The following is a 12,498-nucleotide window of genomic DNA, read 5'->3' as shown; positions in this document are numbered from 1 at the left end:
CCCGACCTCAGAGGGGCTTGTCTTTTGTATCTAATCTTACCTTTGAGCAAAGGGGTGTAATATAAAATATTACAATTAGTGAAAAAATTTAAGAGAAGCCTGAGACATCAAAGCCAAAATCACAACTTCAAACTGCCAAGCAATTAAGTGTGCGCAAATGGGGAACATCCAAACAGACTAAAATGAAGCCCAGAGAATCGACTTCTTAGCGGAAGCACAGAGCACTGCCAATAAGCACATTTCAGGAGGCATTCCCAGTCCCACCAAAGGTTGGGACTCCACTTACTTGAAAAACCACCACTACTATTGCGAAAAATAGAAAATTACATATGTCGTCTATTTGTTTGGCAAAGAGGACTTGAATGGTTATCAAGAAGATTCTCTTTCCTGGAAATAACACAATTCAGACATTAGACAGTACAGTCCTGACTTCCTCTTTTATCAGAATGGGAGGGAAAATAGCGTAAAGTTAATCTGGCCTCAGGAATTGCTGTTTCTCCATAATAAGAAATGGTTTTGCCAAAAGTTAGAACATAATTTTTTATACCCTTATGTAGGTACTGAGGAAAGGCTATGCTGAAAAACAATTGTGAACTAATGATGGGACTTATACTTTGTTCCAAGCTGAATTAATGCCATAGTAATAACAACGGATTAGTGTCTCTGTCTACCGCTATTTAGTTAAAGATATGAATGCGATGACATGACTTTTTAAATGTGTTCATTATAAAAGAGGCCTCAGTGAATAATGTAAGTTCCAAAATTATTTTGTGAATTGGTAATATCAAACTTTATAAAGAGATTCATAACATATAACGAACTAGATTTGCTGTCAATGAAAGAGAGGTTTAGGCCCATTCTGTTCATGTTCTTGCAAAACATAAAACCAATGACAGTGCTTGACACCATTTCCTTTAGGGGCAATTATACATTTTTTTTTAAAAAAACGCCAAAAAAATATGTAAAGGGCATATAAGTATCTATTTTGTGATTCTTGCCCTCATGTGGAAAGCTTCTGTTTCAATTCTTTCTTAAGTAAGGAAACAGCAAAAAGAACTCCTTTATTGGAACGGGTATAAAGTCCATGTCAGACACATCAAAAGAGCCAATGGCCCTTCAGTTAAAAAGCCAGCTCTCCAGTCATGAGAGGAAGGCCGCACTCACCACCGTGCGACACACCTGCGCCCAGGACTTGACGTATCTGAAGACCAGACTGGAGTTGAGGTCTGTCACCAACGGCTCTTGATTCCCATCTTAAGTGTTAGCGAATCTCCCAGGAGTGAACAGTCCCGAGCCCCACCCCACTGCCATGCCTTCACATGCTTCCAGATTATTTAGAATTCAGAACCATCCTAATAATATGTGATTCTCGTGAACATTGATTTATCCCTGGGAACCCCCTTCGTAAAGTCTCTTTAGGCTTCTTCCCCTGGTAGAAATATAAGGCCATGATACACTCTCCTGAACAGGTGCTGGAGATAAGGCAACAAGGCACATCGTATAAATCCTGAGAAGGAACACCTAGAAGGGAAAATATTTTTAAGTGGCTCTCCACGATTCTGTGGTGAGAGGTAGACTGTATCTCTAACACGGGGGTGTGTAGTCCTCTCCATTCCCCTCATCGACAAGCTCCACCTTGCCACCGTAACTCTCCGATGACACCGCGATCTGTAATTACTCTCTCTGCGCGAAACTGTGGCAGAGAACACTGAAGCGTGACAAGTGGCCAGTCCTGCCCACACCGCCAATGTTGGAAGATTGCTCTTTGATTTATGTCTGCAGCCTTTGCTTGCAGAACCGGGAGCTGTTTGCAACTCTATTCGGTAGACTTGACATTGGCCTGAAGCTTTTATTCACAGTCACTCATCTCCACACTTGACGCACCAGGCTGATGCATCTGGTACTGTGGCTTCTCAGCAGACAACAGCTCAGGCACATGTTTGATACTTCACTTCAGAGAAACCTGGGAGCATTTCTTCCGTCCCTCCTGCCTGAAGCTGCCCCCTCCAGCTCACCGCACAATAGCCTCCCGGGGCTGCCGCAGTCTGCCACTCTGCACCTTTGCTAGGTCCCACCGAGATGCCACCGACCTCAACACAGAAGTCTGGCTACATTTCAGAATCTTACCGTTCGTGCTTTTGTTCTGACATTCCTCACCTTGGGGTGGGGGGGATGTTTGTAACTAAGTGACACAAGTCCCGATTTACCAGGGACAGCCCTGGCTTATGCCTGCTGTCCTGTGTGTTTATTAATAGCATCCCTTTTTACTCTTAAAAGTGTCACAAATCAGATGGTCACTATCTATAATCCACCTGACTGTTTACTTCATAGTTCCTTAGGGAAAGTTAAAATGTCCTGTATTTATTAATGCTTACAGCCTGTAAGAGACCAACTAGTCTCACTCTTTCTCTTCAAACAGGACCAAGCAAAAAGCAGTTATATTTGTTGATTGCCTATTGCATTCACATGAGATAAGTTCTTTCCAGGTTGCTTAAATGAAAGCTTTTCAATCAAGAGTTCTTATACCCACCTAAATCTTTTTGCTGAATTAAGAGGATTCTAATTATTAATGTTTTTTCATGATTTTAAAAATATATTTAAAATCAACTAAGTCATTTTCAACTTTTCCAAGCTAAAAACAGTAGATGTTCACCATTGGCCATATTATTAATTCTCAATATTACGGTATAGGATAGAAATAGATAAGGTAGGTAGGTAAGTAGGTAGGTGGATAGATAGGTACATTCTATTTGCATGATTGATTTTGTTTTTCAAGATGACTTTACATTTAACTCGTTCCACCCTATCTCAGAGGTAGACAATATTACCATCCTTATGAAGAAACTAAAGGACTCATAGTCAAGGGGTTCACTAGATCAAGGTCAATAGTTGATAGTTGCCGCTCTCCATATTTGTAATTATTATTAACTTGTGACAAGTTAACAACAGAGCCAGGGCTGGGAGTCAGGCTTTCTGATGCTTGGGCCTCAGCTCCTTCTACTCCCCATGGTAATTCATACCTCACTCTAGGGTCACTGGTCCACAGCAAAACCAAATATGAGATGTATTGAGTTACTTCAAAAACTCTGTGAACAATCATTCCTTGGGGGCTTCCATTTTTAACCCCTTAATTATGTTTGCTCATCTCTGTACCTGTGGTTTTTGTTGGTTTTTCCACAAGCTTATTAAAGCAAGAACACCAAACTGAATTCAGGATTAGTTCCTCTTAATGAGATTTCCAGGGAACTTTGAAGAAGTGATCAACAAAGCTATTTGCACAGCCCTGGAAGAAAATCCCAAGCAAATACTTGCACTTTGCGATTGTCAATGGGCTCAGCCCTGGGGTAAGGGGGAGGGGGACAGTCACCAAGCAAAGATTTTGCATTTATTTTGCAGTAGGTCTCCAAACTGACCTCCTTTCAATATTCTTACTTCTGAAAAGTTCTGTCCAGGTACATCGCTTAGCCATTTGAGACCCTCTAAATGCACAGAGGTAAGTTCTGTCTGCAGTACTTTCTCTCTGCTGAGGGTACTATAGCAGAACTTCTGGGTAAGGCTGCTAGATACAGGTAATTCTGTGATTGAGAAGACCAGGAATTGCTTTGTGCCCCAGCTCTCAATGTCTTACCACTAGTCAATCCAAGAAGTTAATTCTCTGACATGGCTGTCTTGCTCACACGCGTGGGCTGCAGGAGCCTGAGAGCGTGGCCAGCTGGCATCCGCAGCTAAACTTACATTGACAGGAACATATCCAAGAACACTTTCCTTCAAAAATCTCTAGCTTTTATTAGGCTGTTGCTTACTAAACTGTAGTACCTGGAGGGATTGTTAAAACACAGGTTTCAAGGCCACAGCCCCCAAATTTCTGATTCATTCAATCAGGAATGGGACCCAAGAATTTACATGTATACTAAATTTCCAGGTGAGGCTAATCTTGATGGTCTGGGAGCCACACTTTGGCATAGGTCAATAGTCTCACCAGTTCGAAAATATCTTTTTAAAGATAGTTTTGTTAATCTTGAATGTATTTAGAAACCATTATTATATTTAAAAGCCATCTATTAGAAATGATAAAACCAACTCACTCAAAATCCAAACGAGTCTAACTCAGTCGAATAAATATTTATACCTCTTTAAAGCTCTTTAAGTCAGGATTACAGAGCTGGAAGACTAAGAATAGGCTGTCTTGTGGTATCATAGTAAATCTCTTTTTAATCACTTACATTTCTCAACTAAAGTATAATGACTAGGTCAAGACCCCTACCATTAAGTGCATGGCACTGAGCATCACATTAATAATTTAATCATCATTGTTCCTTCCTCTGAGCTGCGGGTAAATTTCATGCTACTATAGAACCGTATTGAAACTCAAAAGATGGCGTAGTATGATTGAATAATTTATTTAACACTGTTTTTCATTATATTGGCCTACCTGACCTAGACCATGCTTTTTCTCCAGTTCTGTCTTATGAAAAGAAGCATTACCTTTTTTTGGTGGCAAATACCTGGCCAAGCTCATTTCAAAACCATTGTGTAGATATGACTGAATTATGATTCCTTACATCTTTGAAAAATGCTGCAAGCTTAATTCAAAGTCTTTTAAGTGCAGCAATATCTCACTATGTTCAACTTGGTTCAGCAACTTCATTAGAAATAGTTGCAAAAGGTAAAGAAAACCTTAGTGCTTCCGCTATGTTGGAACTGTGGTTCTCTTGGATTTGTGACCTTCTTTTCATTGAAAATAAATACTAAGATCTTTTTTAAAGGTTATTTCTCCCTCATCCTCTGTCTATAAAAATTAATGGTTTTTTTAAAGATTGTATTTATTTATTTGAGAGAAAGAGTGAGAGAGAGAACATGAGCAGGGGCGTAGGGGCAGAGGGAGAGGGAAAGCAAATTCCCTACTGATGCAGAGCTCGATCCCGGGACCTTGGAATCATGACCTGAGCTGAAAGCAGACACTTCGCCAACTGAGCCACCTAAGTGTCCCCTGCAAAAATAAAAATTAATGGAGAAAATTTTTCATTTTTTCTTTTCAGTTTATTTAAATTTTAACCCCTAATGGCACAGAGTAAATCTTCCAGATTATTTTTTCTCCCCAAACATTTTTCTGTGTGTGTGCGTACGTGTGCACATGCACTACACGTGTGTGAAAGAATATATGGGCAGAGGTGTTTTGCTTTACTGATATTTGCTATTCAAATTTCTGTTATCCAGCACATTGTTACAGAATTTATAATGTAATCATGTGCCAAAAATCCAAGCCACATATGTTCAGATTTTATGGAGGAAAAAGTACAGTAGATGCAAAAACTTCTTTTAGAACCAAAACCTAGACAGTACATCCCAGATCAAAAAGATAAACTTCTACCATCAGGACTTTGGATTCTTTTTCAAGCTAGCAGGAACCAAGGAAACTGAAGGGCTAACCAATGCTCTCCAATCCTAGCAACGAAGGGATTAAAGGGGATGAGGAAGTGGCAGGGGGGTGAGGTGAAGAGAGAGAAAGAGAAACAGTCATGCTTTATTTTCCCAAAGATAATTTTTTTTTAACATCCTGGAGGAAGCAGCAGGGAAGTGTCAGAGTGACTGAGATGTCAAAGAAATAATCTCACAAAAGAAATGCTGCCCCAGAAGCAAGGAGCCACTTCTCATTAATATCTCCCTGCCAGCAAGTGGCGAGGGTCAGACACATACAGGCACACACACAGTCTTGAAAACCGCTTTCGGTCGGAAGACAAGGATTTATAAAGAATGGGAGCTCAAACAAGTATTAAGTAACTATGCAGAGTCACTGAAATGTTTAAAATAAAACAATCTCTAGGGCAATTCATCTGGATAATAAATGCCTCTGCTTGAGAAAGGACATGGAGTGGATCTTTTCTTTCTTTGGTGAATGACAGGAAAGCCTTAACCGGGGGAGAGCTAAGGACCTTGTTTCTACATGCCTCAGACATCCATCGGCTGCCGGAAAACTGCCTGTGGGGTCGAGGCAGTGATGGTCTAAAGTGGCCAAGGAGAAAGGCTACAGGACAAAATGAGCCGCGACTTTGGTGGCAGTTCTAAAGATGCTGATGGATGTCTCCCCACTTGGTACTAGCCGCTACCCTGCTGAGCCATCGGCCAAGAGGCGACGATATTAGCAAGGCTCATTGAGAAATTATTCTTCTCCTTCCAGTTCTTTTTAAATTCTCCCCTATTTCTATCAATCCTGAGTAGACTTCCTCCAAAAATGAAGTTAAAACATCGGGTGACTTGAGGAAGTCAGAACATCTATCTCATCCAGGTAAAGAGAAACGTTAGAACCGCAAAACCCCTACTCTTCCTTCACATCACGTTTTATGCGTCTCTGTTCCCGAACTAAGAAAAATGTTTCAGGCAATGTCAGTAGGTTGGCCTCTTTCTCTGAGGACTCAATGCTCTCACTAAATTTAATCCAATAAATGTTTGTTGAGTACCAGCACAAGCAAGGCTTCACTTTAGAACAAAAGGTACAAATAGCTAGGAAGAAAAATGTCTGGTTAGTTGTCCAAAAATTCTGTTCTTGCCCTAGCTGTGGCCCTTTTCTCCCATTTGAAGCTAGGAGAGTCTTTGGGGCGCCTGGGTGGCACAGTCGTTACGTCTGCCTTCGGCTCAGGGTGTGATCACAGAGTCCTGGGATCGAGCCCCACATCAGGCTCCTCCGCTGGGAGCCTGCTTCTTCCTCTCCCACTCCCCCTGCTTATGTTCTCTCTCTCGCTGGCTGTCTCTGTCAAATAAATAAATAAAAATCTTTAAAAAACAAAAAAATGAAACTAGGGGAGTCTTTAACCCCTCTAAGCTGTCTTCTTCATGATAATGAAGAAATATGATAATGAATAAGAAATGGCCATGTAACTTGCAGGCACAATGTAGACAAACCAAGTCAATATTTAATGAGAGTCTGTCCCCTAGCAGCTTACAATTTAACAATGTGATTCTTAGGGTGACTGTATTATTTGTCATACAAACGAGATAATTTTTGTGAGTGAAAGGAGATATTAATAGTTATGGAGAAAAAACAGATGAGAACCAGTAGTGGGGGAACTAGGACATATGGTGATCCTCTTCTTAAAGATGCTAACAAAAGATTCATGGAGGAGATGAAAAAAAAGTTTTTTAGAACGAGGGGGGAGGGGCAGAGGGAGAGAGAGAATCTCAAGCAGGCTCCACCCCCAGTGCAGAGGTGACAGGGCTCAATCTTGTGACCCTGACATCATGACCTGAGCCAAAATCAAGAGTCGGATGCTTCACCAACTGAGCCAGCCAGGCGCCCCTGGAGAAGATGAAATATTAAAACTGAACCCACATAGCCAACATTTAGGAGTTGTTGGAGAGGAAAAAAACTTTTCCTCTACCCTCTTATGTATAGTTTTGAGGGCCTGCAAATTAAAGTGATATAAGACAGATGAGTAAGGAAAAAACAGGTATAATTATGTATTTATGCAAAGGAGTTCATAAAAAAAAGTGACTCAAAGAGACAGTTAGAATTTGGGTCTTTTATACCACCTGAATAGGAGATGGAGATGGGTAGAAGGAAACTTCTGGGAGAGCAAATTTCTTCTCAAGAGGGGAGCAGGGAGAAGGGTACTTATGGAAAAACAAGTGACTTTTTGGAAATCTAAATGGACCCCTAGGAGAATAGATGGGAGATATGACAGTTTGTGACAACGTCTGTTCGGGTGTGGTGCCAATTTCTTGTCTCTAAGAAGAGATTTGAACTTTTCCCAGAGTGAGGATTTATGGCAGTTGAGCTCTTTTAAGTCCTTTCAGGAGACTCTGCTTTTACGCAGATAAAGGATTTTAATTCTGAAATGACTTAGCTCAAAATAATTTTTATGACAAAGCGGCATATTTTGGGGTAGCATATCCCGATCCCCTTCAGGGCTAACAAAGTGGATTTAGATTCTCTTATTGGGAAGTTCTTTGAAATCATGTAGGTTATGTAGTTCTATTTGATATTTTTAAGTTCAAGCATGAAGCTTTATCTAAAGATAAGGTGCTATTATAGCTAGATTATAATATCGAGGCTATTCACTGCTTGAAATGGCCTTAAAACCTTTATTTATCAAATCAGGGTATCCAAAGAGCATCATAATAATCAGCTTAATTGAGAAAATATAAGTAAAAATCTTATAAAGAAGGTGCTTTAAAGAGGAAAGGTAGTCTTCTTTGTTTTGATATGCAATTGTATATACTTAATTAAAAATAAAAGAAAAAGGAAAGTAGAGCTTAGAAAACAATTGAATCATTAAATACCTCCCACAACATTAAAATTGCTATTTTGTAATTGGCTTTATGTAGATGGCCAATAGCATTGTGCTTTGCTTTATGAATGAGGATTTGGGAGGGAGGCTGCTGTCAGAGAATTTAGCAATAAAACAAAATAGCAAATATGACATTAGGTTTTTATTGCTAATTTACTTCCTTGGTTTTGCATTGCACCAGAGGTAATTTCTCTATCAAAATGTAGTAATAATGCCTGATAGACTTAGCTGATAAATGTGCCCCATCTTCAGAATGTGTGATGAGCTGCGTTTGTTCAATTTCACTGCATTCCCAAGACAAAAAAAGACAATGGGGAAAGGCCACTACGAAATGAAGCAAATTATTTTCTACAGGGTTTGTGTCTGACAAGCCATATTGCAGCCCCTACAAAAATAAGGTGGTAATATATCATCTGCTTTAGAAACCAAACAAACCAACCGAAACAAACCAACCAAACAAAAACAAACATAAGGCACCTAAATGCTACTCCAGCCACGGACCTGGGCAGAGAGAACTCCGTGTATCTAAGACATGTATACATTAGATGCCTAAAAATTGTGTGGGATGGATGGATGGATGGATGGATGGATGGATGGCAGGCAGGAAAGCACCTACTTCTCTGTGCTACTTTCAGTATTTCCCATAACTCAACCTCGAAAATGGAGAACAGACAGAACAAGAGACAGAATGTGAGAGACAGAGAGACTGGGAGAGGGAGGAAAGTCACGTACATGGAAGCCACGTCCTAAAGCAGGAGAAATATACTGTAACTGGATATTTTGATTGATGTAGTGAGTGATTTTGTAATTGCTGCTTCAAGAAAAAAAGAATGAGACACAATCAAAATACACCCCATTAGGCAGTGAACAGGAGAAAAAACGTCTCTAGAGGAGAGCACAAATCCCTGTCTGCAGTGAGTGTCTAAGAACCCTGAACCACTTCCACTCTCCCAGGTGCGGGTCCCACCATGGGAAGGAGCACAACGCAGGAAGATTACCCTTCTCCTTCCCAGCTCATGCTGACACTTTCACCCCTTCTCAATGTACACGGCAATGATATGCACTAGAGATTGTCCGTAGTTAGGGAAAGAAATCTGAGAAAAAGAAAAAAAGACCCTACACAAGCTGATAAGCTAAGGGTTCTAGTTATTGATGGAAATGGCAGATACATATATGTCATATGGAGCCCCTTGAGAGAGACATTCATTCTAATGGCTGAGACCTCAGTAATTTTAATGCAGAAGAGTCCCATCGTGGTACAGTTTTTGGCCTCTTGGCTGTTAATGGAATGAGCATTAACCCTTTCCAAGAAAACCTTGGGGCCCTATGTGCTCAGAGAGTGGGGGAAACAGTGGAAGCCATGTAAGTACATTTCCCCAACAACTTCACAATTATTTATTTGCAAGTGGGAATCTGTGATTTGAAAGCTTTTCGGGGTAGTGACATTGATTGCTAAAACTAATGAAGCAAGAAGAAATGCGTGAAACTGAGAAAGGAGGCCAGTCTAAGGCAAACATTGGGCGATAACACAAAGACAACAGCTTCAGAAGTAACTGAAGAAGGTCTCCTGACTGTTCTTGACCTACGAACTTCACTTCATTTTGCTTTACCGCTGAATCACACAAATGGAGACTAATCCAAAGTAATGGAAGCAGTAATTGCTCTCCTAATAGTTACTGTTTTGACCTGATGTGAATTAATATTCTTCAACTTCTTCAAGGCACATTGCATTTGACTAGCTTATTCTTCAAAGTCACCGCAAGAGGAACAATGCTTACCATGCACACGGCGAAGCTGTTTTTTGTTTTCATTTCTGTTTCTGTTTCTAATTCCTCAGGTCACCAACTCTAATTTCATAGAAGTTAAACTTTGCTAATCAGCCACATAACCATGGGTAAATGGCCCGAAATCTATAATTTAAAATATTCATTCCTAAATTGTACTCTCTAACATCCCTTATAAGTGGGAAGTTCTGTGATGTTATAACTGTAAAGCAAAAAAAAGGAATCCACGTTAAGCTATAAGAATATAATCTGGAGAACATGGAACATATTTTTCCCTCCTTTAGAGGGTTGGGATAAGAATAATCGTTGGCTATGTTAAAGTAAACAAAGTAACTTTACACAACATACAAAAATGAGATAATGAATCATAGCGCACTCATAGATATTACAAGTGGCTGGCAATATATTAAGTCCATTGGCTATTGATTCAATCATTCAACAAACATCTATTGAGTGGCTGAATGGTAAATGCTGATCATACAAGCTCTCAAAAACCTATAATATTGCTTCATGGCAAAGCTTTCTCTTATGAAGCTGTTTACATAATTGAATTCACAGAGGGGCTCATCAGATACTCTCTAAACCTTGCCAGCAGGCTGAAAATCTGCTTACCGGATTACAAAACCACAGCCAGATGTAATGTTTAAAGGAAAACATTCTTAATAGTAATCTTACTCTCCTTTCCTATTGTTTTGAATAGATGACCGGAGATTTCTCACAGAATAAGATAAAAAGAAAAGGAGAGAAGATCTTGAGGACTTTGGAAGATTAACTTTTGTAAAATAAAAATAGCTAGTCATGTTCAATATAGGAAGGAAACCAGGAATTACACATCTCAGGCAGTAGAAAACCTCTTTCCTTCCTTCTCCTAAATATTCCCCTCTGGCCCAACCAGCTGCTGGTTCACCCTTGAGATCCTGACAAGGACACGTGGGAAAGGCAGCAGTACTCAACTCCTTGTTGGGTCGCCTCATGTATCTTGTCACAATTAATTTATTAATAGCATGTAAAGCTCCCACGTTTTTAAATTTTTTATGACATTAAAGGAATTTGAATTTTTTTCTAGAATAATATCATTCTCACTCCCACCTCTGGTATGCTTTCTCAATAGCATGAGAAAAGGGCATGGTTACGGTTGGTGCTGACAATGAAAGGAACCCTGATTCTGACTGTGGGGAAACCGCGGGGCAGTGGAAGGCTCTCCATCACTATCAACAGTAGCACTAAGACTGAGAACAGACGCCTCATAAATTTAGTTGCCAACCTTGCACTCTACTGCGTCTTAGGACCTCTGGTCTCTAAGGGGAGTTAGAGGAATAGAGGCATGGTAAGTGCTTTCTCACCCAAGGCAGGTCCTAAGAAAACAGCATCCAGCCTATTAAAATAGGGTTCCAAAATGGTGATAAAAAAGCAAACCAGTGAAGAATGAAGTTTAGTCTAGTCAGGCAAACACTTTTGACAAAGCCAATTCAAACTTATCAGAATCAAATGTTAACTAGGTGGCAATTGCTCTACCAGCACAAAGCAAACTTCCATTCACTGACTTCAGATTTCTTCTTAAAAGAGATAGAGTAGAAGACTATCAAATAGCTCACTGGTATTTTCGACCCCGGCGGGAAACGGGCCAGCTGTCCTGCTGCTTAAACAGGAAGACCATTAATGCAATTGCCCGTTTTTCCCAATCCAATAAGTAAATAGCTTAGGCCCGATCTTTACAGGCAGTTCAATGGTGCTGCGCTTGATCCATAGGCCTGTGTGGCTGCCTGAAAGCAAAGCGAAGGACAATGCCAACGAACAAGACAGCTGCAAAAATTAACATTAGCTCCTGGAGGAGATGGGAGTTTCAGGATCACAGACGCTGTCCCCTGCAAAAGATACCCGTTACACAAGAGTGATGGTTATTAAAAGAGCAAGAAGCCACTGCAGATATATTTAAAGCGTTCCACCATCAATTTTCAGGTGACATTGCCTGAAGTTGAGCACAAGAAGGTAACTGGGGGGCACCTGGGTGGCACGGCGGTTGGGCGTCTGCCTTCGGCTCAGGGCGGGATCCCGGCGTTGCAGGATCGAGCCCACATCAGGCTCCTCCACTATGAGCCTGCTTCTTCCTCTCCCACNGACATTGCCTGAAGTTGAGCACAAGAAGGTAACTGGGGGGCACCTGGGTGGCACGGCGGTTGGGCGTCTGCCTTCGGCTCAGGGCGGGATCCCGGCGTTGCAGGATCGAGCCCACATCAGGCTCCTCCACTATGAGCCTGCTTCTTCCTCTCCCACTCCCCCTGCTTGTGTTCCCTCTCTCGCTGGCTGTCTCTATCTCTGTCTAATAAAAAAATAAAAATCTTAAAAAAAAAAAAAAAGAAGGTAACTGGAATCTGTGATTCTCCTTTATCATTTGAGATTCACAGCCCGAGGGAAAGAGGCGTGCAAAA

The sequence above is a fragment of the Ailuropoda melanoleuca genome, chromosome 5 (assembly GCF_002007445.2).
Source record: "Ailuropoda melanoleuca isolate Jingjing chromosome 5, ASM200744v2, whole genome shotgun sequence".
Taxonomy (NCBI): Eukaryota; Metazoa; Chordata; class Mammalia; order Carnivora; family Ursidae; genus Ailuropoda; species Ailuropoda melanoleuca.
This window is presented reverse-complemented; position numbering follows the sequence as displayed.